Source organism: Octopus sinensis, linkage group LG13 (assembly GCF_006345805.1).
Source record: "Octopus sinensis linkage group LG13, ASM634580v1, whole genome shotgun sequence".
In the NCBI taxonomy this organism is placed as follows: Eukaryota; Metazoa; Mollusca; class Cephalopoda; order Octopoda; family Octopodidae; genus Octopus; species Octopus sinensis.
In genome coordinates this window covers 36,770,193-36,797,692 of record NC_043009.1, presented here as the reverse complement: position 1 = coordinate 36,797,692, position 27,500 = coordinate 36,770,193, and positions in this window count along the sequence as shown.

Below are 27,500 nucleotides of genomic sequence, written 5' to 3'. Positions count from 1 at the left end.
GTTGACTTTGCCTTTCATTCTTTACTTAATTTAAGTACCAGTTGTGTACTCGGGTCGGTCTAATCGACTGACCCCCTACCCCCAAAATTTCCGGCCTTGTGCCTGAAGTAGAAAAGAATAGTTACTGCACGCAACAAAATGCATAGCGGCATTTTTTCTAGCTTTACATTCCAAGATCAAAATCCTCGTGGCTCAATTTGCCTTTTATCCTTCCGGGATCGATAAAATAAATATCAGTTGTGTACTGGGGTCGATGTAATCGACTTAACCCCTCCCACGAACTTGCTGATCTTGGATCAAAATTTGAAATCATTATTATTTTTACTGTTGTGGCTGTTGTTATTTGTTGCTGTTATCAAGTTCAAGGTGCGATCATATTTTTCTCGGTTTTAGTGTATTTAGGACTACATTATCAAACGCGTCCTCCCCTTTTAAAGATGTTAAAATGTGATTTGAGGATTTGAGACTATTATTTCTTACAGGTCTAGTGACCGGCAGTCTCCCATACTATTTCAGCTAATTAGTAGTAGTAGTAGTAGTAGTAGTAGTAGCAGCAGCAGCAGCAGCAGCAGCAGTAGTAGTAGTAGTAGTAGTAGTAGTAGTAGTAGTAGTAGTAGTAGTAGTAGTAGTAGTAGTAGTGGCAGCAGAAGCAGCTGCTGATTTTGCAGTGATGTGTGTGTCGGACTCTGCTGTGAATGTCTGTCTGGCAGCAGCGCATTCACAGAAATCGAACGCCTCATAATGCGATGCAGTTGTATGATTGGTTAACAGGCAGCCACCTATGTCACTGTTGATTGGCTGCAGCAACGGAAAGAGAGAAAGAGAGAGAGATAGAGATAGAGAGAGAGGGGGGGAGAGGAAGATAGAGGCGAAAAGAGTAGCGATGCAGTGGAAGTTGGAACAGATAGCAGCAACGTAGCTGAAGCTGATACGGTGAAAATGCATTCACACGCACATACGTACATATATACTGAGTCGCGCTGGAATAAATAATGCCTACATCTTGTGTGATGTCTTCATACCGACACACACATTCACCGAAACATATGTAAACACATACACTCAACAATACACACACACACACACACACACACACACACATATTATATAAAACTGTTCCTACTGTGCCAACTTCCTTTTCTTTCATTTGTTCAATCATATATATATATATTATATATATATTATATATATATATATATATATATATATAGATAGATAGATAGATAGATAGATAGTAGATAGATAGATGATAGATAGATGATAGATAGACATATGTATATGATACATGATTGTGTGTGTATATATATGTGAATATAGGTATCAATGTGTGTATATATGCATGTGGACACACGCATATCTCAATGTATGTGCGTATGTGTGTGTGTGTGGGTGTGTGTGGGTGTGGGTGTGGGTGTGTGTGTGTGTGTGTCTACATGCGGGTATATACGCATTGATACTTATATTCATATTTGTGTGTGCGTGTGTGTACAACACACCGTAAATGAATTGTACAAAAAGAATGTAAAATATTGCTTTCAAGTTTTGGCACAGTGCCAGCAATTTCGGTTTAATCGACACCAGTGGACAACTATTACTTATTTTTTCGACCCCGAAAGGGTGAAAGCAAAGTGCACCTCGGCGGAATTTGAACAGAGAACGTAAAAATGGACGAAACGCAGCTCAGCATTTCGCCTGGGGTGCTAACGATTCTGACAGCCGTCGCCTCAAAAGGGTCAAAGATGAAGTTTACCCTAGTGTGATTTGAACTTAGAGTGCAGTGAACTGGAATAATCTGACGCTCTAGCAACTCCGGCAACCCACCACCTTGCAATAACATTAACTATTGCAATGATTTATAGCGAGTCTCCTGAAAATATATGCACATTCCCTCTCTGCTATTTATACCAGAATGAATATTTCTATATATACCCAGCTGACACTCCCAGGAAAGCATGGCATGGAAATATGTACCATGCTTTCAGCAATTGTTTCAGGTACCCATAAAATCATGAGCAGAGATAGAGAAACAGCCTCTCTTTACTCCTACCATAGTCCCAGTGGGACATCCTGAATGTGATAGCTGGAGAGAAAGAGCTGCACTAGCACTCAGTCGATATTCCTTTTCAGTTGAGTAGATGAGCTAAGGTGAATCGAATTGCTTTGCTCAAAATACAGCGAAGCCACCAATACAGAAATTGATACAGCGACCTCATATAATCATGAATCATGAACTGAACACCCTAAACCCTACACCACGCATTTCCACGAATATCCTTGCGACATATTGACAAAGAAACGATATATATATATATATATATATATATATATATACACACACACACATGCTCACTCAAGGCCTGCATTAGACTCCTCACTCGTATTATTATCGAACCGAGAGTCTAACTGCAGCCTTCCCGTAGCACTTATATAGCCTGACCTGCCATCTTGGGTCTTCTGGATACCAATACCTCTCTTACACACACACACACACACACACACAACCACACACACACATATATATATATATATATATATATATATAAACTCTCGGACCTTGAGTCACTCTGTTATTTCTGTTAAATATTAATAAAAATATACCTATACTCACTTTGGGGTTCCTATTTGCACCAACATATCTATATGTGTGTGTGTGTGTGTGTGTGTGTGCGTGCGTGTGTGTGTGTGTGTGCGTGTGTGTGCGTGTGTGTGTGTGTGTGTGTTGTGTGTGTGTGTGTGCGTGTGTGTGGTGTGTAAGTGATGCAAGCCGGAAAAATAGAACTCAAGTGCCAATGCCCGAAACTCTCGGATCTTGAGTCCTTCTGTTGCTTCTGCTTTATACATATATATATATATATATATATTACGAATATCCGTGTGAGACGCCAGATTTTGAATTCTTAGAGTTTGATTCTGAGGGAAAGAGGACGGCCTATAATCTGTTATATTATTTTGCTTCATAACGGCTGTGAGATGGCAAAATGTTTTGAAGTCCACTGAGGTCGACTTTGTTTTTCATTCTTCAGAATCGATAACATAAGTACCAGTTGAGCACTAGGGTCGATTTAATCCAGCCCGAAATAGTGCCAAAATTTGAAACCAACTTTAATCAGCGTGTTCCCGTGGTTCGCGTGTTACGCCAAAGGAGATAATATATATATATATATATATATATATATATATATATATATATATATATATAAATGCGCTTTTTTAAAGTCTAGCCAGGCTCATGGGCCCAGTTCCCCGGTTGTGTTCCCCAGCTGAACGCCAGTCCATCGCAGCGTTACTCATTTTTGCCGGCTGAGAGGACTGGAGCAACGTGAAATGAAGTGTTTTGTTCAAGAACACAACGCGTCACTCGGTCGAGGAATCGAAACCACAATCTTACGATCATGATGCTGACACCCTAACCACTAAACCACGCGCCTCCACTATAATATATATATATATATATATTATAATATATATAATAATATATATATGTGTGTGTGTGGTGTGTGTGTATATTATATATATATATATATATATATATATATATATGTATATATATATATATATATATATATGTATATATATATATATAATATATATATATACACAACACACACACACAAGAAGAAGAGGGAAGGGAGAGAAGGAAGACAAAGAGGGAAACGCCAATAGTGGAATCAGTAAAGAAAAAAAAACAGAAAAAGAAAACACTAGAATGAGAGAGAGATAGAGAGAGAGAGCAGAAGTGTATTCAAATCACAAGCACAATTAAAATGTTTAACAGTTTCATGAAGGCCTATACATTTATGTATTGATAGATTGATTCTTAAATTAAAGTGAAATAACCGTAGCAAACATCTGTGGATGTTACCCTTTTATCTTTTATGTGTTCCAGGCGAAATACTGAGGTCATTCATCACCATTTTTCTTTTTTTTTTTTGTTTTGTTTAAGTTTTTTTATTAGTTTTAAATGTTTATTGGTATTATGAGAGTAGAAAGATTCATACATTGGCTGAAAGGAAAGCAGATGTATTAATTAGACAGACAAACTGACAGACAGACAGATAGACAGACAGACAGACAGGCAGACAGACAGACAGATAGATAGATAGATAGATAGATAGATAGATAGATAGATAGATAGATAGATAGATAGATAGATAGATAGATAGATAGATAGATAAGTTTCTTTATTGGCCACACAGGGCTGCACACAGATGGGACAAGTTACAAGGTAGAGCTTTTCTTTTGGGGGATGAAGAAATAAAAAAAAAGGGGGGTGGCGGCGTAGGTTTTCGATAAGAGGGATCGTAAAAGGGAAGAAAAGAACAAAAAAAAATAAAGAAATAAATAAAAGAATAAAGAAAGAAAAAAAAAGGAAAAGGAAAAGGAACAAGTGAAAAGAGAAATGAAAAAGGAAGAAAAAAGGGGAAAAAAAGGGGAAGAGGAAAAAAAGAACGATCGATAGGAATCGTGTATCACAGTGTTATGATATATGGTGTAAAGGGGAAAGCAAGTAAGGTTTATCCGTGGGAAGAAAAGCCTACGAAGAAGACCACGGTAACCTTGGTCAATATTGTTATATGTTACCACATTTAGATAGATAGATAGATAGATAGGCGAGACTACAATTATATCAATAAATATGCAGATAGAGTGATATATTAATAGATATACAAATAGAAGGACAGCTGAGATAAGCTGAACTGAATTGAAATGAAATGTTTTATCTTAATGTACAGGTTTACTTAAGTGGCAGGATTTCAAAAGAAACTTTTTGAAGTTCTTTGCTTGTGTTTAATATATTAATAAATATAAATGCGCCCTTTTAAAGCCTAGCCAGGTTCATGGGCCCGGTTTCCCGGTTTCTATGGCGCTCCCCAGCTGGACGGGACACCAGTCCATCGCAGCGTTACTCTTTTTTGCCAGCTGTGTGGATTGGAGCAACGTGAAATGAAGTGCTTTGCTCAAGAATACAACGCGTCGCCCGGTTCAGGAATCGAAACCACAATCTTACGATCCATGATGCTGACACCCTAACCACTAAGCCACGCGCCTCCTCGGTTTAATATATTAACATAATGTTTTTAAATATGCTTACTTACAACGAGGAATTTTCAAAGGTCACAATAGTAATATAATATATTATATTACATATTATAATATATTATAGAAATATTAAAATTACTAAGTCTCTCTAAAAGAGATTACGGCAGCGTTACTGGAAATTAATAGTTATCGCCATACTAATATGACTAGCAGGATGAAGCGGCTGACCTCCCCTGTTCGAAAGTCTATAATAGACGCAGATTGTGTGTCAAATAGCTAGCTTGAGGTGGTGGCCTCTTGGAGTTAATCATCGACAGCTTTAGTCTTATATTTATAAGATTGCCATATTAGTATGGCGATAACTATTAATTTATAATATATTATATTATAATATAATATACCTTATAACATACAACAGCGGCGAGCGGACAGAAACGTGACAGCGCCGAACAAAATGCTAAGCGGCATTTCTTCCGACTTAACGCTCTGCAGGCAAACGCTTCCGGGGTCCACTTTGCCTTTCATCCTTTCGTAGTCGATAAAATAAGTACCTGTTGAACAATTGATTTAACCCCCCCCCTCAAAATTGCTGGCCTTGTGCCCAAATTTGAAACCAATGTATTATAATATATATATTATAGTATTAGATGTATCTTATAGCATGCAAAGGCGGCAAGGCGACAGAATCGTGACTGCGCGGACAAAATGCGTAGTGGCATTTTTTTCCGAATTTATGTTCTAAGTACAAATTCCGCCCAGAGTCGGACTTACTTTTAATGCTTTCGGGGTCGATAAAATAAGTTCCAGTTGAATTCTAGAGTCGATGTAATCGACTTACCCCCTGCCACGAAATTGCTGGCCTTGTGCGTGCCAACATTTGACACCAATATATCATATAACATGCGGCGTTACTATACTTATTTGCAGCGTTATTTTTAAACGCTTTTATTAGAGAAACGAAACGCAACAGAAAATGCGGATTGGCTCGAAATATATGAAATATAGTGAATATCACAGTGAGAATAATTATGAATATATCAACATTATAAAGTGTTCAACAGATTTAAGAAAGAGGTATAAAATTACTTCTTCTAGGGTGCGTATAAAATATATATGCATACATATATGTATATAATATATAAATTATATACACATGGGTCTTTGCTTCGTCGTGAGTGCAGTGTCACAAGCAATGAGACAGGAGGTGTATGGCATTATATACACATACATATATATACACATAGATGTATTTGTGTATATACTTGCATATGTGTCTACACAAACACACTCACTTACACACACATTTTATATATATATATATATATATATATATATATATATATATATATATATATATTTAAGTAGTTGAATGAATTATCTTAGTATGGATAATTCGGTTAACCGATACCTGGGTAGCAAATTCACGTCAGAAAACACGGTTGAAGCTACATGCCAAGGGCAGGGATCACGTGCTTTCGTGTGGAAATTTGTGTGTTTTTTTTACTATAAATAATTCTTATTCCTTCGGAATTAGGAATATACAGTCTTCGAAACATATGTCGAGAATAAAGGAATTTTGTTAAATCGTCGTTCTACTCCATTCTTTCATTTATTTATATATATATATTCATTTTTTATCAGTTTACTTGTTTCAATCATTAGATTGAAGAATTTTGGAATTTTTAGTAAAATGCATGGAGTCAGGTACTTCTTTTCTTTTGAGTCTGGCACTTATTCTATCGGTCTTTGTCAAAAATAACTGCTGGGAGGTCAGTTATTTCTAACCATAGACTGTTTAACCCGTAAGGGCATAGTATGACCGAATAGCTAAAAAAGAAAAACGTTTTGCAGTCCTATTGATTCGATTCCACTGCGTGGGATCTTGGCTAGGTGCCTTTTTACCATAGCTTCGATACGGCCCAAACCCTGTGAGTGAAACTGAATGAATGGAAACGTGGTAGAAGCCCATTGGACGTTATCAAAGAAGCTTGAGAGGCGGTTGGATGGAACCTACACTCGCCTCCTTATGGGAGCTCAAAATCTCTCGTGGAAGCGCCATCCAACCAAAATGCAAATATATGGGAAACTACCACCTGTGTCATCTCTTGTGAAAGGTAGGAGAGTCCAGTTTGCTGGACATTGTTGTAGAGCTGAAAAAGAAGTAATTTCTACTCTTCTCCTCTGGAAGCCATCTACTCGCAATAACAGAGGGCGCACGCTCTCCTACCCTGATGTAATCTCCAGGGATACAGTCATCCAGCAACAGGACCTCCGTAATGCCATGATGGACCGTGAAGTCTGGCGTAGCATGGTAAATTCCATTGTCTCGACCACGGTCGAACAATGATGATGATGAGAAGCCCATTGGATGGTTTACACCTGTTATTGAAAGGTCCGGTCTTATTACACAGCTGCCACTGCAACTGCTCGCCGCTCTTTCATTGTATTTTCATTTTGTCAAGAAGTTAAATGCTTGGATCTTAATTATGAAGTTAAACATCTGGGATTTTTGTCATGCACCTCCTGTCTCACTGTTTGTGACTCTGCACTCACGACGAAGCAAAGGCCAAAGCTGGCTCTGTACTTATGCCTGAGAAGTCCATAGTGACTCATCTCGTTCACATCTGATATTTAATTACCTCGACGCCTCCGCATCCATTCCCAACCCATGATACACTATGAAAGTACGCCCGACTTTGCACCCGTTCCATACCCATATTGCGTAATAAATGTGATGTTCAATCATTACACATTATCATCGTCACTCTCCCTGATTGTGACACTTGCATTTTGCTGCTCTATGTATTAGCAGATATGTGTGATGTACAATATCTGTTTATTGCCTGGCTTCACCCTCCATCTTCGAGACCAGGTGAGCACTTCCATAAGCCTTTACCGGTAGATGGACAGAATAATCTCCCATAAGCCAACTAGAACTTTACTTCTTTAAATTTCTCTTTGTCGGCACACAGCGTTCTTCCACTTTTTTAACAAGGCAAAGGTATTTCAAAATTCTTCTAGTATATTCTTGGACAAATTCTTCAGTCAGTGGAACTACACACCCCTTTGCCACCATTGCTACCGGCCATTTACTAATAAAGTCCATCCATTTACAATATTTTGAATATTTTCGTTTGGCAAAATGTGGCAGGATAGAAAGAGATAAAGAACGAGAGGAAGAGAATTAGATCATTTGCTCTTGTTTACCATTTCGGTATAAATGTCTACTTCGATATTAGTATTTTCTACCAAAAATAATCACTACTTTTCTGTTTGTAAAGACAAGGTATATTTCGCTCTTGTTAGGTCTCATCTGTGAAATATAGTTAAACCGTAACACACTGATCTCAGGATGGTTAAGTTGTTCGTTGTCTTGCTATCATTATCACACGTTTCCTTCAGTTTAGTCACTTGAACATTTCTTGTCCAAAAGTAGATATATGAGAAATACTTTTGATATATATATATGGCTATACCATTTCATCATATACCGTAGAGTAGCAGTTTATATTGTAATCATCTTGTCTTCTCCTTAATGAAAAATTTATTTCCAAAACATTTAATTTTATTATGTAAATGTAGTCTTTTATTTAGCCTCACTATTTTGATCTCCTTCCATAAAAATTTAGAGTCAGCATCAATAGTTAAACCTTAAACGCAAGTGTATATTTGTGTTTATGTGTTTGTATACAACTACAATTACAATAATACATGTTGAAGGTGGAACGGTGGCAACTGTAAGAGTAACAGCTGTCAACGTAGACACTATATACCGTCAGTGCATTTCTAATTACTGTTGATGTAAAACAATGACAGACAACACTCGATAGTGTTCTGTAGCCATTGCTACGAGTGAAGAAGCAGCAATAACGATATCAACAAAGCAACAAAAACAACAATAGCAGCAATAACACGACGCCATCAGGCCAACGAAAGCAGCAACAACAGACGATGAGAAAATGATAGCAGAAATAATTATTTTTATGCATCATCATCATCATCATCAGTAGCAGTGGTTGGAACAACAACAAAGTTTATAACATTTTTATGGAGTTCTATACTAATATATTCTGTTTAATAAATTTCAGTAAATCTAAATTCCGGCATTTTGTTTCTCTTGTCTTTTTCAGCAGTATTGATCATTTAAATAATAATTTTTTTTTCTCATTACTAGGACTCTGATTTTGATTACAATATCTTGGATCGCTATATTACTTATGCTAGCGTTCACTTTATTCTTTGTTTTTCATGCAGAACACATCCCTGGATATTTCCCCCTGACATTCTTGTCAAGAAACTCTTCCGCCTCCCAAACAATTCCTACATCTCTCTCAACCATGCAATTACTGACCTACCACCCTCAAAACTGTTGGCAACAGCTTCAAGCCATAGCTTTCTTTAACTTCTTGTCCTCCGCCTCTTTCTCACTGACCAGTTACAAGCTTCTATAATATCAAATCTACAGAACTTTTCCTAGTTTTCGTATCTGGTACGAGAACCTTTCATCTATGTTGTTCATTTATGGATTCGTTCTGTGTCTTTTAATCATTGGTTTCGAATTTTGGCACAATGCCAGCAATTTCGGGGCCGAGGTAAGTCGAGTACAATGACCCCAGTGCTCAGCAAATACTTATTTTATCGACTCCGAAGAATGAAAGGCAAAGACAACCTCGGTGGAATTTGAACTCTGAACGTTAGCCCGACATGCTAACGATTCTACCAGCTCGCAGTCTTATCGTCTCTTTTAATTATTATCACTTAGCTAGGTCTTCGAGTTAGATCAGAGCGAGGAAGGAAAGTATCATCAATCCGGCGACCTGGCCCGATGAAACCATTCTTTCGATGCCTAGGTATTGCTGACTTAAGGGGTTTATGACTATCGAAATATGGGTGTAGGCTGAATCCAGCAATCGACTGAGTCCATCGTGAGGTCGACCCCGTCGCCCTCTTTTAATTGAGCATGACAGGAAGTCTTTCTTTTTCTGGTGGCTGTGGCGAAAGAAGTTGTGTGGTTAGTCATTTTCAATTTTTAAAGATGGATGAAGGGAAGGTGGAAGTGGTCTCCTCTAGAAAATTTGTCAAAAGGATGACTGTGGCTAAATTCGTTAGAGTGGCTGGGGTTATTCTAAGTATGTAACTGTAAATTAATAAACAACACTGAGGAGAGGTTATTTGCCCTTGGTTGCCAGCGTGATTTTGTATATATAGGGTTCCATGACTGACCCGAGTTGCAGGGCCTCTTGTATCAAGAGAAGAGTATCGTCCTTGTAGCCAGGTATTCGTATATGTTTTTTTTTTTGTTATATCACTTTTTTTGCTTCCTCATATTTTATGTAGAACACGGGGTGTAATTTGTCTTTCTAAAGTCCCGTTTGCTCGACACTCCATGGCAAGTAAAAGAAATTCACCACTAACTTCTCCTCCTGCTCCTCCACATCCTGCTCCTCCTCCTCCTCCTCCTCCTCCTCCTCCTCATCATCATCATCATCATCATCATCATCATCATCAACAGCAGCAGCAACAGAATGATCATCATTATTGTCATCATTTCCAACATATGAACTATATGAACTATAATCATATGAACTATATGAACTATAATCATCACCGTTGTCTCACCCTAAACTCCACCATCGCAACTACATTTACTCTAAAAATTACCACCCGCAACCGACAATTATTGCCGTTACAACAACAGCAACGACGGTAACAACAACAACAACAACTACGACTACTGTCATTATTACAAGCTCTCAGTCCCCAACATTGTGACATTCCTGATCTGCCGGCTCCAGAACTTAACGTCACAGCTGTTTCGTACATCTGTGTAGAGGGGCGGGTCCTCTTGCACACTTGCCACAACATCGACTGGGCGTGATGGGCTGAAAAAAATGAATGCAATGGAGACGTATGTCATTTGCCTGCGATCCACCTCAACCGACGACAATCACACGTTTCCTTCATGGTTAATTATCAAAACTTTCACATGAAATGATTAGATGAATTTTAAACAAGCTCCGCCACTGTAGACACGCTGACACGCATGCATGCACACAACCCCTTTCTTTGTATTGTTTTGTATGCTTGTTTTGCGGTAATTGTTCCGGTTCTTTGCATATCGAGTTCGAATCGCACCAAAGTTAAGTTAAACTTTTAGTCTACGGGCCAATTATTAATCCCCTCGCTCTTTCTTTCTCTATCCTTCTCTCACTTTTTGTCTTTCTCTCTCACTCTCTGTCTCTCACTCTCTGTCTCTCTCTCTCTCTCTCTCTCTCTCTCTCTCTCACACACCTTTCTCCCCGTCTTTCCATTTTAGAATTGGTTATGGAGTGCAGTGGGGAGATGGAGTGAGACAAGCCACAATGTCCGTTTCTTGCAAGAAATTTGAGGAGAATTGAGTGAGGAATTAGAAACCACTTCTAATCTAATATGACACAACAACTATCCAAACACACCAGTAAACTCGATGGACAGATGTGCGCAAAGACCTAAAACAAATACTGTAAGTCGTTCTAACGACTCTACTGCTTCGTCACCATTAAATTTACTAAAATACGAATCAGAGGACAGCTTGCCACCGAGAGATCAGCGGTTCGTGTTCACCCAGCTAATTGTCATTGGTCACTTACACATTCATGTCTCAATGGCACAATTTGTGCCGTTGTGGAGTTGCGCCAAGTCGTTGCTAGTTGCGTTAGGGAGACGGGATGCTTGTACGTTGATCTCCGGGACTGAGGAACGAGGTATCTTCCAACGGAATTATGATTCTGGTCCATGCTGGTATCGCGCTCTCCTGCTCTGCCAGAGTACGAGGAAAAGTAAGAACTTTCGGAAACAACAGCGTTTTTCACGTGTTAAAGTGTACGCATGGAAGTGTGTGTTTGTGTATGTATATGTGAGTGTGTGCATGAACTTATGTGCGCACGAATGTGCGAATGTGTGACTATGTAAAGAGCGTGTACATGTAAGTACGTGTGCGTGTATGAGCGTACGCTTGCGTGAATGTATGTATACGTTTGTGTGTGCAGGTGCATGTGTGAGTGTGTGTATGCGTGTGTACGAGCGTGTACCGCTGTTACTGCTAATAAAATCATTTTCTTTGTTTTTTTTTCTATTAGGGCAATATGTTCCTGTGTGTTTTGCTGTGACAATAAAATAATTATTTTCATTCTTTTTTTTTCAGGGTGTTCCCTTTTGTAGTAAGACACACCAATGTTTACAGAATGTTTTAACGAAACAAAAACATATAAAATGCTAAAGAATAGATACAGCTTCCAAACTATTCGAAACAAGTCAACAATGAAATATTAATTATTTCTAATATAGGTAAAAAGATTATAAATTTAGTTAGTTGATTACACCGTTTCCAGTACTGGATTTACCTATATTTTATTGACCATACAGAGATGAAGTTGCAAAGATGACCTCAGCAAGAACTGAACTCAGATCGCAAGCAGCCAGACGCAATGCCTTACGGCATTTTGTTCAGCACTCTAACGACTCTGCCAGTCTACAATTTTTTACTTGTCAAGAGAGCATGTTGAAGCATAAAAAAAATTGCTCAAAAATATTATCCAAGGCATGTGGAGAAATACGGATATGTAATTAAACTAAAAGTTCCTCACAGGAAGTTTAATTGCATAGTTTAAATATGTACTTGCGTACACAGCTATCCATATATACACATGTATAAATACATAAACACACACACACACGCATATATATATATACATATATATATATATATATACATATATATGTGTGTGTGTTTGTGTGTTTTGGGGAATATATATACACATATAAATGCGTACATGCACATATGAATGCATATATATATATATAAATATATAGTGGGGTATGTGGATTTATATATATATATGTGTGTGTGTGTGTGTGTGTGTGTGGTGTGTGTGTGTGTGTGTGTGTGTGTGTGTGTGTGTGTGTTCATAATTACAATAATAGAGGATAAAACTGTTTTTAATTTTATCAGTGGTCAGCATATAAAATGAAACCGATTAAGGTGAAAATTATATGTATAATTATAACAAAGGCTTAGAAAAAAATGTTCTATCCAAATGCTGAGAATAAGACGCTAACTATACGTGTATATATTAGGGACGGAAGCAGTATTAATGCCAAATGGTAATATTTATATTCCAGTCAATATGAAGATGTCTTTAGAACGGCGAATACTGCAATAGTCGTCCAGAGTGTGAACCTGTACCAATCAATTCCTCCACTTAATAAAGCTGAGACTAATGACACCGTATAAAATAATAAAACTTCCATTGACAAGGTTTCTCATTGTCTGGTGCAGCCTCAGTATGTGTGTGTGTACGTGTGCATGTATACGTGCGTATGTCTGTACGTACTTACATATATATACATATATATATTTATATATGTATGTATATATATGTGTATATATATATATATATATATATATATATAGAATGGTTGTATACTGTCAATCTAACACAAACGTGACAGTAGGGGGTAGACCACCGCTATATAGCCCTAGGAAGCATCGAACGCCTCCTGATGGCTTTGACACATTTTTCCTTGTGTCCTTATATACATTTACGAAGGCACAGGGGAAAAATGTGTCAAAGCCATCAGGAGGCGTTCGATGCTTCCTAGGGCTATACAGCGGTGGTATAACCCCCCCCCCTACTGTCACGTTCGTGTTAGATTGACAGTATACAACCATTCTATTGCACCACCACCGTACATGTCTCTACGAGAGATTTAGAAATTCAGTATTTCTTATACTGTATATATATATATATATATATATATATATATATATATATATATATATGAGTGTGTATATGTATATATATATATAGATATAATATGTATGTATGTAATGTATGTATGTATGTATGTATGTATGTATGTATGTATGTATGTAAACTGCGATTAACCTTGTTTCTGAAGATATACAGGGGTTGGACAAAATAATAGAAATACCTTAAAATTTTAAACCAATTTATTTTAATATTTAATATGGAGTAGGACCACCTTTGGCAGTAATTTCAGGTTTAATTCTACGTGGTATGGACTCGTACAAAGTTTGAATTGTTTCAAAAGGAATTTTTGTCCATTCTTCAGCTAAAACAGTCTCCAGTTCTTGTAGTGATGATGATGGAGGATATCGACTCCTTACTTGTCTTTCTAAAATGCACCCTAGATGTTCAATAATATTGAGATCTAGGGACTGGGGTGGCCAGATAAGATGTTCATCTTCACTAGAATGTTCCTCGTGCCATTCAGTAACAACTTTAACTGTATGAATTAGTGCATTATCATCCTGAAAGAATGCGTTTCCCTCCGGAAATAGTTCCGCAACCATAGGATGAATTTGATCAGATAAAATGCTTAAATAGTCTTGACTATTCATTCTGCCATGAAGGAAAACCATTAGGCCGGAGGATTTCCAAGATATAGCTCCCACCCCAGATCATCACAGATCCTCCACCATGTTTAACAGTTGGAAGAAGGCAGTATGGATCAAAAGCTTCTTTTGGCTTTCTCCACACTTATACTCGGCCGGTGGTTGAAAATAAAGTAAAGAATGATTCGTCCGAGAAAATTACATTCTTCCACTGCTCTAGGGACCTATTCTGTAGGTTTTTACTCCACTCTAAACGCTTTGCAAAGTTTGTTTTTGAAAGTAGTGGTTTCTTGATTGCAGCCATCCTGTAAAATCCAGCTTTATGCAGCTCCCGGCGAAGTTTTTATGGAAACTGGGTTCTCGTGGTGATACAGTATTTTTGGGAGCTGTACTTTTGTGATCCTTTCTAACAATTCCGTAAGAGTCCGACGGTCCCTATCTGAAAGTTTTGGTTTTCTTCCGGAGTTTTGTTTCGACGAGGAGGTTTTTCCCTCTATCTCAAATGCTGTCATTACTTTCGAGACAGTACCTCACGATACACCAGACATTTCAGCTGTTTTCGTTATGCTAGCGCCTGCCATACGAACACCAACAATTTGACCTCTTTGAAAGTCAGATAGATCTGTCATTTTAATGAATTTTAATTACCTTTTACTGATGGTATCTAGAAAAAACCCAGCAATTTTAGCAAAACATATTAAGCAACACTGATAATTAACCAAAAAACATAAAAGTTAACAAGCTTTTGACAGTTTTATAGATATTTTAAAATTATGATGCTATGATGCTAGATATTTCCATTATTTTCTCCAACCCCTGTATGCATATCAATATAATAATACGAAAATTTGATTAACAGCAGGGTTGGTCAACATATTCTCTCGAAATAGCAGCAATATCTTTCAAGCCACACGTCATCTCCTTATAAATGAGACGGACATATTAAGCAATATAGTAATGGTGGGTGACATGTCTCTAATCAACGAAAGAAACCCTACCTGCTTAAAATAGAAGTCAGATCATTTCAAAATTAAACCCCATTCTCTGAAATAAGAACATGGCTGAACATTCTAAATTTAGTCTTGACCCCCCCACTGTATAAAGGAAAAACGCAAGATGGTTACAAATGGAATCCCTCCCATAATACGTGCCCTTTCAGGGCGGACCTTAAGCTAAACGGCAGTACCACCAACACAAATCTAAGGTGTGCTGGAGAAAGTAAAATTCGAACAAAAGCCATTTCAAAATACGTTTTTTTCTTTAGTATTAAGACCAACAAATAAAGTTGACATATAAGCACAAGGCCGAGAAATTTGGAAGGAAGGGTAAGGTTGGATCGTTAGATTCAAACGACAGCAGTATATGACTGGTACTATATTTCATGGATCCCTGACAGTTAAAAAGCAATGTTCAGCTCAATTTTAACTCAGTAGCAAATAGATTTGCCTTATTTATGTTTTCTGATATAGGTACAGGACGAGCTGGCAGAAACGTTAGCACGCTGGGCAAAATGCTTAGCGATATTTCGTCTGTCTTTACGTTCTGATTTCAACGTTTCATCCTTTCGGGGTCGATAAATTAAGTACCATTTACGCACTGGAGTCGATGTAATCGACTTAACCCCTTTGTCTGTCCTTGTTTGTCCCCTCTATGTTTAGCCCCTTATGGGCAATAAAGAAATAAGAAATTACGTAGGGGTTGATGGAATGAGGGGCAAGGTTGATCTCAGTAGGATTTGAACTCTGAGAGCCAAAACATTTTATACAACGCTCTAACGACTCTACCGATCCACTGCCGCAATATAATTGCTTCTAACACAGGCAAATGGCCTGAAACTAAACTGGAGGGAATTATTCAGTTAACTAGACATAAGTAGGTGACTGGTACTTTATTTTATTAATCACAGTGAAGATAAAAATATACTTGACTCCAGCGGGATTTGAACTCAGAAACTAAGTCGTAACTTAATATTTTAATACTTTATGCACACTGCACCTAGAAAAAATACACTCATAGTAAATTTGGACTTCTTTCTCCTCCCACTCTTATTCCCTCCTTCTCCTTTTACCTCCCTTATTCCCTCTCCACTCTCTCACGCTCTCCCCGTCTTTCTCGCCTTCAACACTGTATAATTCAAAGTTTTGCATATTTTTGTTTCTTGTTTTCCACAAGCAAACAACGTATAATGAACTACTACAACACAAATTAAAGGTAAAGCGAAGATAACACACACACAAACACACACAAACGCATACACACACACATACACAAGTGTTAATTGACAATTACCTCGAATATTATGATTGTGAGAGAGTGAATAAGTGTTTAGAAGCAACAAATTACGAGTAAAGAAATCATTAGCTTTCAACGTCAGGCTGATTTCGAAACGAGTAAACTTGATTTTAATAATGGTTTCAAATTTTGGATTAAGGCCAGCAATATGGATGAGTGGGTGGGGGACATAAGTCAATCACATTGAGCCCAGTGCTCAACTAGTAATTTTTCTCTCGACCTCGAAAGGGTGAAGGGCAAAATCGACCTCGGCGGAATTTCAAAAATAATAATAATAATAATAATAATAATAATAATAATGGTTTCAAATTTTTACCACAAGGGCAGCTTGGGCGGTGGGGGTGGATTAAATAGACTACATCGACTCCAGTGAATAACTGGTACTTATATAATCGACTCCAAAAGGATGAAAGAGAAAGTCGACCTACGAGAAATTTGAACTCAGAACGTAGCGACGGGCGAAATACCTATTTCTTTACTACCCACAAACGGCTAAAAACGGAAGGGACAAACAAGGACAGACAAACGGATTAAGTCGATTACATCGACTCCAGTGCGTAACTGGTACTTATTTAATCGACCCCGAAGGGATGAAAGGCAAAGTCGACCTCGGCGGAATTTGAACTCAGAACGTAAAGACAGACGAAATATCTATTTCTTTACTACCCACAAGGGTCTAAACACAGAGGGGACAAACAAGGACAGACAAACGGATTAAGTCGATTACATCGACCCTAGTGCGTAACTGGTACTTATTTAATCGACCCCGAAAGGATGAAAGGCAAAGTCGACCTCGGCGGAATTTGAACTCAGAACATAGCGGCAGACGAAATACGGCTACGTATTTCGGCCGGCGTGCTAACGTTTCTGCCAGCTCGCCGCCTTAAATAAAAGTCCTTTCTACACTGTGTGCGTGTGTGTGTGCGTGTGTGTGTGCGTGTGTGCGTCTGTGTGTGTGCGTGTGTGTGTGTGTGTGCGTGTGTGTGTGTGTTGTGTGTGTGTGTGTGTGTGTATGCGTGTGCGTGTGTGTGTGTGTGTGTGTGCGTGTGTGTGTGTGCGTGTGTGTGTGGGGTGGCGTGTGTGTGTGTCTGTGACTATGTGTACATTCAGACAGAAAGAAAGTAAAGACAAGATTTTCAGACGATGAGTATTTAAATATAAATATATAGATATTTATATACAGTCATGAATTTGTGTTTCACGGTTCCTCATGTGAAATCGTGTGTTGAAACCAATACTGTTGTATTTCAGGATGGTCATTTTGGTGGGGTGAGCAAATAAACACTAGCACTATATATATATTTCTTTCACTCGTTTATTACTGTTTTTATTTTATTATTGAAACTCCTGTCCGGAAATTTTTCATCACAGATCTGTGACCACTTCGGCGACACCTTAGAAGAACAGAATGGAATAAGTGGAGCAAGAACAAACACGAAAACGAAAAGTGTCGCTAAAGAGGTCACAGACGTGTGACGAAAAATTTCCGTACACTGGACATGAGTTAGAATAATAAAATACGAACAGTAATAAACGAGCGAAGAAAAAATATATAGTGCGTGTGTTTATTTGGCAAAAAGAAAAAATTGACAGATGCAGAATGGCTGTGTGGTAAGTAGCTTGCTTACCAACCACGTGGTTCCGGGTTCAGTCCCACTGCGTGACACCTTGGGCAAGTGTGTTCTACTATAACCACAGGCTGACCAAACAAAGCTTGTGAGTGGATTTGGTAGGCGGAAACTGAAAGAAGACCGTCGTCCCGGTAACATAGCTGTTCGGCAAAAGACACCGATAGAATAAGCACCAAGCTTACAAAGAATAAGTCCTGGTTGTCAATTTGTTCGACTAAAGGCGGTGCTCCAGCATGACCGCAGTCAAAAGACTGGAACAAATGAAAGAATAAAAGAATCCCGGAATACAACGATGTTTATAAATTAATAGAGCAATCATACACACAATACAAACGACAGAGAAAATTGAAGGGGAGGATGCTATGTGTAAGTTTGATCTGTTAATAATATATATATATATATATATATAATATAATATATATATATACATTTATATTTAAATATTCATCGTCTGAAAAAACTCCAGTCTTTTTCTTTCTGTTTGAATGCATACACACACACACACACACACACACACATACATACATACATACATATATATATATATATATATAAAGTAATAAATAAAATATATGCATACATACAAACATATATGTACGTACCGACATCTACATGTATATATACATGCATATATAAATATATATATACGTACAGGACATCACAGGAAGACGAAAAAATCAACAGAACGAAAACGGAAAAGACATTTTGTTACAGTGGAACAAGACGAAACGAAAACGAAAACGGGAAAAACAATTAAGTGCAGCAGAAAAACTATATATATGTATGTATGTATGTATGTATGTATGTATGTATGTATGTATGTATTGTATATCTGTTTTTTATTGCCTACAGGGGACTAAAGGAAGAAGGTACAAACAAGGACAGAAAAAGGGATTGAGTCGATACATCGACCCCAGTGCGTAACAGGTACTTTTTTAATCGACCCGGCTTTATAAAGTTTGAACTTTATATATATTATTATTTTATATATATATATAATATATATATATATATAGAGAGAGAGAGAGATAGAGAAGAGAGAGAGAGAGAAGAGAGATAGATAGATAGATAGATAGATAGATAGATGATAGATAGATAGATAGATAGATAGATAGATAGATAGATAGATTGATTGATAGATAGATAGATAGATTGTTTATCAAGCCTAAACTGTTGTACTTAATTTGGATCTCATCTGTTGAGTATATATTGGACAGATATCGTATTTTTACACCTTTTGACCATGAGGGAATTTTTCTCCAAGAAAACTGCAGTGAATTTCCCTTTAGCAGCTGAAATATGATATATATATATATATATATATATATATACGTATATATTTGTGTGTCTATATTAGTCGCCACACTATCGCTTGACAACCAATGATGGTGTGTTTACGTCCCCGTAATCTAGCGATTCGGCAAAAGGAACCGATGGAATAAGTACTAGGCTTACAAAGAATAATTTGTATATATGTATGCATGTATGTATGTACACGTATACGTATCTATATGTATATATGTATTCATACATATATATGTTTATATATACAAATACATACATACATATATATACATGTGCATGTGTCTCTGTATTTATATAATATATATATATATATATATTTATATATATATATATATATATATATATATATATATATATATGCGTGTGTGTGTACTTTGATATATATTTATATATTGAAGATAGATAGATAGATAGATAGATAGATAGATAGATAGATAGACAGACACGCCCATATCTATACTCACACACTCACGCACGCACGTTTATGTGTTCACTTTTTACCAACTAAGCATTCTTGGTCGACCGATAGCTTCCTTGTCTTCACCCTTTACGCATATTGACCCTGAAAAGCCTAACGGGGCATCCTTTGTTTCTTTGGGTAAAAAGAATAAGCGGTGACACAAAAGAGGTAGCTATACTGGTTATAAACGTATATGTATGTAGAGATATACAATGATATATATATATATATGTGTATGTATGTATGCATGTATGTACGTATATATCCTGGCAAGGTCTCCCAAGTTATAGGCGCATGCGTTGCTGTGTGGTAGGAAGCTTCCTTCCCAATCACATGGGTCCGGTTTTACCCCAGCGTAGCACCTTGGGTAAGTGTCTTCTACTATTACATCGGACCGACCAAAGCCTTGTTAGTGGATTTCGAGCACGGAACCGAAAGAAGAAGCCCGTCATATATATATATAATATTAAATATATATCTATATATATATATATATATATATATATATATATATATATATATATTACAGAGGAGAGAGAGAGATGTTTGGGTGTCTGTGCATATAAATATATGAATCCTTAAAATTGTTTCAGCCCGAAGGCTGCGGCCATGCTGGGGCACCACCGCTGGAAAGTTGGGGCGAAGGAGTACACCAGGGGTCGCCACCACCCCCTGCCGGAGCCTCGTGGAGCTTCAGATGTTTCCACTCAATAAACACACACAACGCCCGGTCTTGGAATTGAAACCGCGATCCTCCGACCGCGAGTCCGCTGCGCTAACCACTGGACCATTGCGCCTCCACTATATATATATATATATGTGTGTGTGTGTGTGTGTGTGTGTGTGTGTTTGTAAAATACAAAATGGGACAAGAACGCAAAACATCCGGACAACAACAAAAAGGGACAATAAAACATCCAGATAGACGATACAAAAACAAGGTATGTATATATACATATATGTGTATGTATATATATATACATGAGTAAAAAAAGAGAGACAGAGACAGAGACAAAAAAGGAAAATGTCCCTTGCATTTGAAAACTATGGAAATATTTTTTAAAAACACATTTCATTGAATTTTTCCACACTTTAATTGTTTTTCATGCTTTACTCAATATTGAAAAAGTCGCAACATCTGAAACCGGTACTAAAATGTTCTTCATGATAAAAATATTTTAGCATTTTCTACCTTGTCTTATTTTGTTTATACATATCAACTCGTGTGTGTTCCTTTTCAACCTTCTACATATATCTATATATATATATAGATATATATATATTATATATATATATATATATATATATATGTGTGTGTGTGTGGTGTCTATATATGTCTGTGTTTGTGGGAGGTACGTGTTTGTTTTGATAAGTTAAAATACAAGCCGTTCTAAATTAAATGATGGATTACATATAATGTGCACATTTATGTAGCTAAATATGTATGTATGTATGTATGTGTATATATAATATATATATATATATATATATATATATATATATATAATATACTATTCTGTATGCATATTATTTATGTCTATATATTATATATAAGCTATACATATAAATACATATATATATATATTGTATATATATATAGAAACATCATATGTATATATTATGTATATATATATGTATAATATGTATATATATGTATATATGTTATATATGTATATATATATATATATATACATATATAATATATATATATATATATATAATATATATATATATACGTATATGTATATATATATATATATATATATAATATATATATATATATTGTTAGTATCATGTATGTGTAGATATGAGGTAGGTATATACATACATTCATACATACTGACATATACACACACACGTGCACACACCCACCCACACACACACACATACACATATATATATATTTATATATAGCTACATAAATGTGCCTATATATACATATATGAAGGTGTACATACAGAAATATATGTATGTATATATATATATATATATATATATATATATATATATATATCCGTATGTGTGTGTATATGTAAGTATGTATGAATGTATGAACGTATGTATATACCTACCTACATATCTACACATACATGATACTTACAATTTGTATTGCAAACCAGAAAATAGCACTCACGTGACAAGTCTCGTGGTTCTCATGGCAGACTTTTTATACTTTTCTCTCACACTAATATAAAGGCTCTTTCCAAGTCGCACACCTACACGTATATACATATATACCTATACAACCACATACATATATACGCTTGCACACGTGCACCCACACGCGCGACCCAGCGTGTGTATACCTACGTGTATAAATACATATCTCCTGTACGTACATGCTTGGATTTGGTTGTTTGTTTGTGTGTGTGTGTGTGTGTGTGTGTGTGTGTGTGTGTGTGTGTTTATTATACTGTGTGATTGAAAATCCACTATAACATTTATATAAACCAGTTAACGATCCAGGTATGTTTAGGTCAGCTCAACGTCTTACCCTTTCCTCACTTTTTTTTCCTCCCTCACACGGACCACCACCACTAAATGACTATTACCCATCTCCCCCCTGCTGCATTCATTAACCTCTTATTTCTCATTTCTTAGGTGAGTATCGCGGTTCAGACGTCTACGTAGAAGTTGGTCGACGAATGTTTTGCAGTTCAACATACCGGTCGCCCGGAAGATCCCGGACATCAGTTCGCTGTGGGAAACGATTAACCGGGATTCTATTATTGAAAAATATCCTTATGTATTAATATGTATGTGTATGTAAGTGATAGGTGTGTGTACATGCATATATGTGTGTGTGTGTGTATACATATGTGTATATATATTTTACATATTATTCGTTTGGTATACATACATAGGCACAGGAGTGGCTGTGTGGTAAGTAGCTTGCTAACCAACCACATGGTTCCGGGTTCAGTCCCACTGCGTGGCATCTTGGGCAAGTGTCTTCTGCTATAGCCCCGGGCCGACCAATGCCTTGTGAGTGGATTTGGTAGACGGAAACTGAAAGAAGCCTGTCGTATATATGTATATATATATGTGTGTATGTGTGTGAGTGTTTGTGTATGTGTGTTTGTCCCTCTAGCATTGCTTGACAACCGATGCTGGTGTGTTTACGTCCCTGTCATTTAGCGGTACGGCAAAAAGAGAACGATAGAATAAGTACTGGTCTTACAAAGAATAAGTCCCGGGGTCGATTTGCTCGACTAAAGGTGGTGCTCCAGCATGGCCGCAGTCAAATGACTGAAACAAGTAAAAGAGAAAGAGTAAAGAGTATACTACGTACACATATATGTATGCAAATATTATATATCTATTCCACCCGATGATGCGCTCACGTACGGCTGTTGCTGAGAAATATTATAAAGAATATTTTTCTATGCTCGTAAATAAATGTAAAATGAGCAACATAAAACTGTTCTGCGATGCATAAATAAATGTTATGATCTATTATTAAAGTCTCCTATTATATTATTCTTATATATATATACATATATGGAGATAATCAGCGACAGCTTTTAGTCTTACATCTACAAGACTGCCATATTAATATGGCGATAACAATTAATTTCTAGTAACGCTGCCGTAATCTCTTTTAGAGAGACTTAGTAATTTTAATATTTCTATTATTTATATATATTATATATATATATATATATATATTATATATATATATAAACATCAAAAACATTCACAATAAATAGCAACAAATATATGTTAAAAAGTTATAAGAAAAATGAAATCAATTTTCTAAATCATTGAAAATTATGGTATGTCTTTGACACCCTGTATGAATTTATGGAGATAGATAGATGATAGATAGATAGATAGATAGATAGATAGATAGATAGATAGATAGATAGATAGATAGATGATAGATAGATAGATAGATTGATGAGATAGATAGATAGATAGATAGATAGATAGATAGATAGATAGACAGATAGATAGATAGATAGATGAGATAGAAGATAGATAGATAGACAGATAGATAGATAGATAGATAGATAGATAGATAGATAGATAGATAGATAGATAGAGATAGATAGATAGATTTTTACTTTCATTTGTTTCAGCTAAAATCTATGACCGTGCTAGAGCGCCGTCATTATTCTGATTGCCAATTTATTTGAATTTATTTCAAGAGTCCTTCCTTTGAGTGAGAGAATTGGCCAAAGGCACCCTCATTTGTGTTTGTTGCCATGATATGCGTCCATCTCATACCTCAGATAGATCATCTATTTCTTGAATACATTCAGATTTATATCTCGTAAATATCTGAGTTACTTTTAATTTCCTGGTAAGGTATTGAAAGTCTGCTTTCCCTGTTACAGTCTCGAGTCCTAACTTTCGATGGAGAGGATGAGATCTTCGTACTATACAGTGGCATCCCGTTCAAAGGTTGGTAAACATATATGCATACATATGTCTGTGTATATACATCTGAGAGAGCGTGAAAGATTGAGGGTGACAATCCGTAGAAGCTGAAAAAGTAGTGAGAACGAGTACTCAACACCGCATTGCTGGATAAATATTCTATATTTGTGGGTTAACAAAATAACCAATGATTTCATGTGAAAAGAACTTCACAATTGTTTTCAAGTGTTCCACATAGAAACTAATACCAACATCCCCCATGAGATATGCTTGAATAATCTTGAGGGTCTCTTTACATGAAGCCATTGGTTGCATCGTTAATTCACAAATAGAAGAGGAAATGTTTCCTTTTCGAGCCATACCAGGCTCATAAGGGCCGGTTTCCCGGTTTCAGTGGCATAGAAATTCCCCACCTAGACGGGATGCCGATCCGTCGCAGGATTAGATTTTTGTCAGCTGAGCGGACTGGAGCAACGTGAAATGAAGTGTTTTGCTCAAAAACACAACGCATCGCCTGGTCCAGGAATCGAAACCACAATCTTACGATCATGAGTCCAACACCTTAACCATTAAGCCACAGACCCCCCACAATTCACAAATAAAACAATACAAATCTATAGTTACACATGTATGTATATATATACGTTATATATATATATATATATATATATATTATATATATGTTTATATATATTTGATAATTTGTATATACATGTGTGTGTGTGTGAGAGAGAGAGAGAGAGAGATGAGGGAGAGAGAGAGATATCGCTTGGCTTAGTGGATAGAGTGTTGCATTCACGATCGCGAGATCGTAATTTCAGTTCCTAGACCTGGTGGTGCGTTGTGTTCTTGAGCAAAACACTTCATCTCATGTTGCTCTGTGATCACTTCAACACCTGACATGTACACCGTGCACCTGTTCAGACGACATCGATTTGATGGAGAGAGTGCGGCACAAATCATCTATATATATTATATACATATATAATGTGTGTATGCGCACTTATACATACACATACAGACATATACATATGATGAATTATGTATATACGGGAAAGTGGACGAGCGAAAGAAACACGCAATGCGTTTAGTAGAAGTTACATGTTATTAGTTTGTTTCGGCAAGATGCGAATCTTAGATCGATAGATAGATAATACACACGAGTTCGGGAACTCGGGAAAGCTCTGAGGCTAGCTTAAATAATCGGGTAAATATCATTTAGGAGACGGGAAAAATTGGACAGGAAGCCTCTCGGGAAATCGATCCCTAAACTCCTGTGGAGGCTTGCTGACCACTTTTTTCTGTCTTCTAAAGGATATTTACCCGAGTATTTAAACTAGCCTCACAGCCTTTATTTTGTGTAGATTACCGACACGTGATGCACTTATAAGCCTATTTACAAAATGTTCTCATACACACATACACGTGTCCAGACCACCAGCCCTCTTTCACACGCACATACATACTCTCTTATACACACACGCACCTTTATGTTGGGGGCATCTTCGTTTTGGAAGTCACTTGACCCTGTTATCTCCCCTACTGTCCTTCTCGCGTCTGACCACTGTCCGAAGTCAGGACGCCATGTTGAATCGTTATCTCCTACACGCATTTTTTCCTCTCCTTGTTTCTCTCCTTGTTTTTTTCTGTGTATCTTTCTGTCGAAGAGCGTAGGCTCGAAACGTAAAAGACTTTTTCTATTTCTATTCCTGAGCGCCATACTAATACATTTGTTTGTTTGTACTCCACCTGCCTTCGTCTTTTGTTTATTTTCGTAAACCTTCCCGTTATATATATATATACACACATGTTTGTGTGTGTGTGTGTGTATATATGTGCCTATCTTTGTCCGCCACCACTGCTTGACAGTTGATGTTGGTGTGTTTACGTTCCCGTATTCTCTAGCAGTTCGGCCAAAGCGAACGATAGAATAAGTACCAGGTTTTAAAGTAACTCGGCTTATTTGTACGACTAAAAGACTAAAAACAATTCTTCAATGCGGTGCCCCAGCACGGCCGCAGCACATAATTGTATACATATATACTGGTAAGGACTATATATATATATATATATATATATATATATATATACATACATACATACATAGATATATACCCCACACCAGCATGTGTAAATGACCTGTTGTATATAAACAGAAAACACGTAATTACAAACGCAATGTATATTTTAAATTTAAACTTAGATCTATCCTTTTGCCGATATTGACATACATGTACACACATACACACATACACTCACACACATACACACAAGTTAGTTATTTTTATAGATTCCTGCAATTATTTCCCATCGTATCTAAAATCAGAAACACAGTTTTCTAAATATAACTGGAAGAATTATTTTAGAATCGTGCCATCGGTTCTAAAATTGCTTCTTTTGTTCTCTTTCACACAAAACGTTACGTTTGTGACGAGAATTTAACCACTGTGGGATAAAAACCTGATGAACGTGTTTCAAGTCACGCGTTATTCCATGTGAAGTAAAATCTATACAAATAATATATACAACCTCGTTGGGAAATATCTGTATGTGTGTTTGTGTGTGTAACTGTGTATGTGCGTGCGTGCATTTTATGAGTGTTTTCCTGTCTGTGATTTTGTCTGTTAGCCAACTTACTATGCAACATTTGTGACATCTTGCCATAGCATAAGAAATGTCGTTTCACTTCCGTTTATATTTCTATTTTCCTGGTTTTTCTGTTTTAATTGACTCCATATTCATTAGATAATGGAACACGTGAAATCCACAATACATTCACGTTTTCCCTGTGCGTGTATGTGTGTGTGAATGCATATATATATATATATATATATATATATATATCACGTGATCACGTGACCGACCAGACCACCAGATGTAGTTACACATCGCTGGTCACAATGCGTTCGCATTGTTTTAGCTGGCTAAGCGAGCAGGCCAACAGAAGAAAGAGTGGTGAAAGAGTACAGCAGGGATCACCACCCCCTGCCGG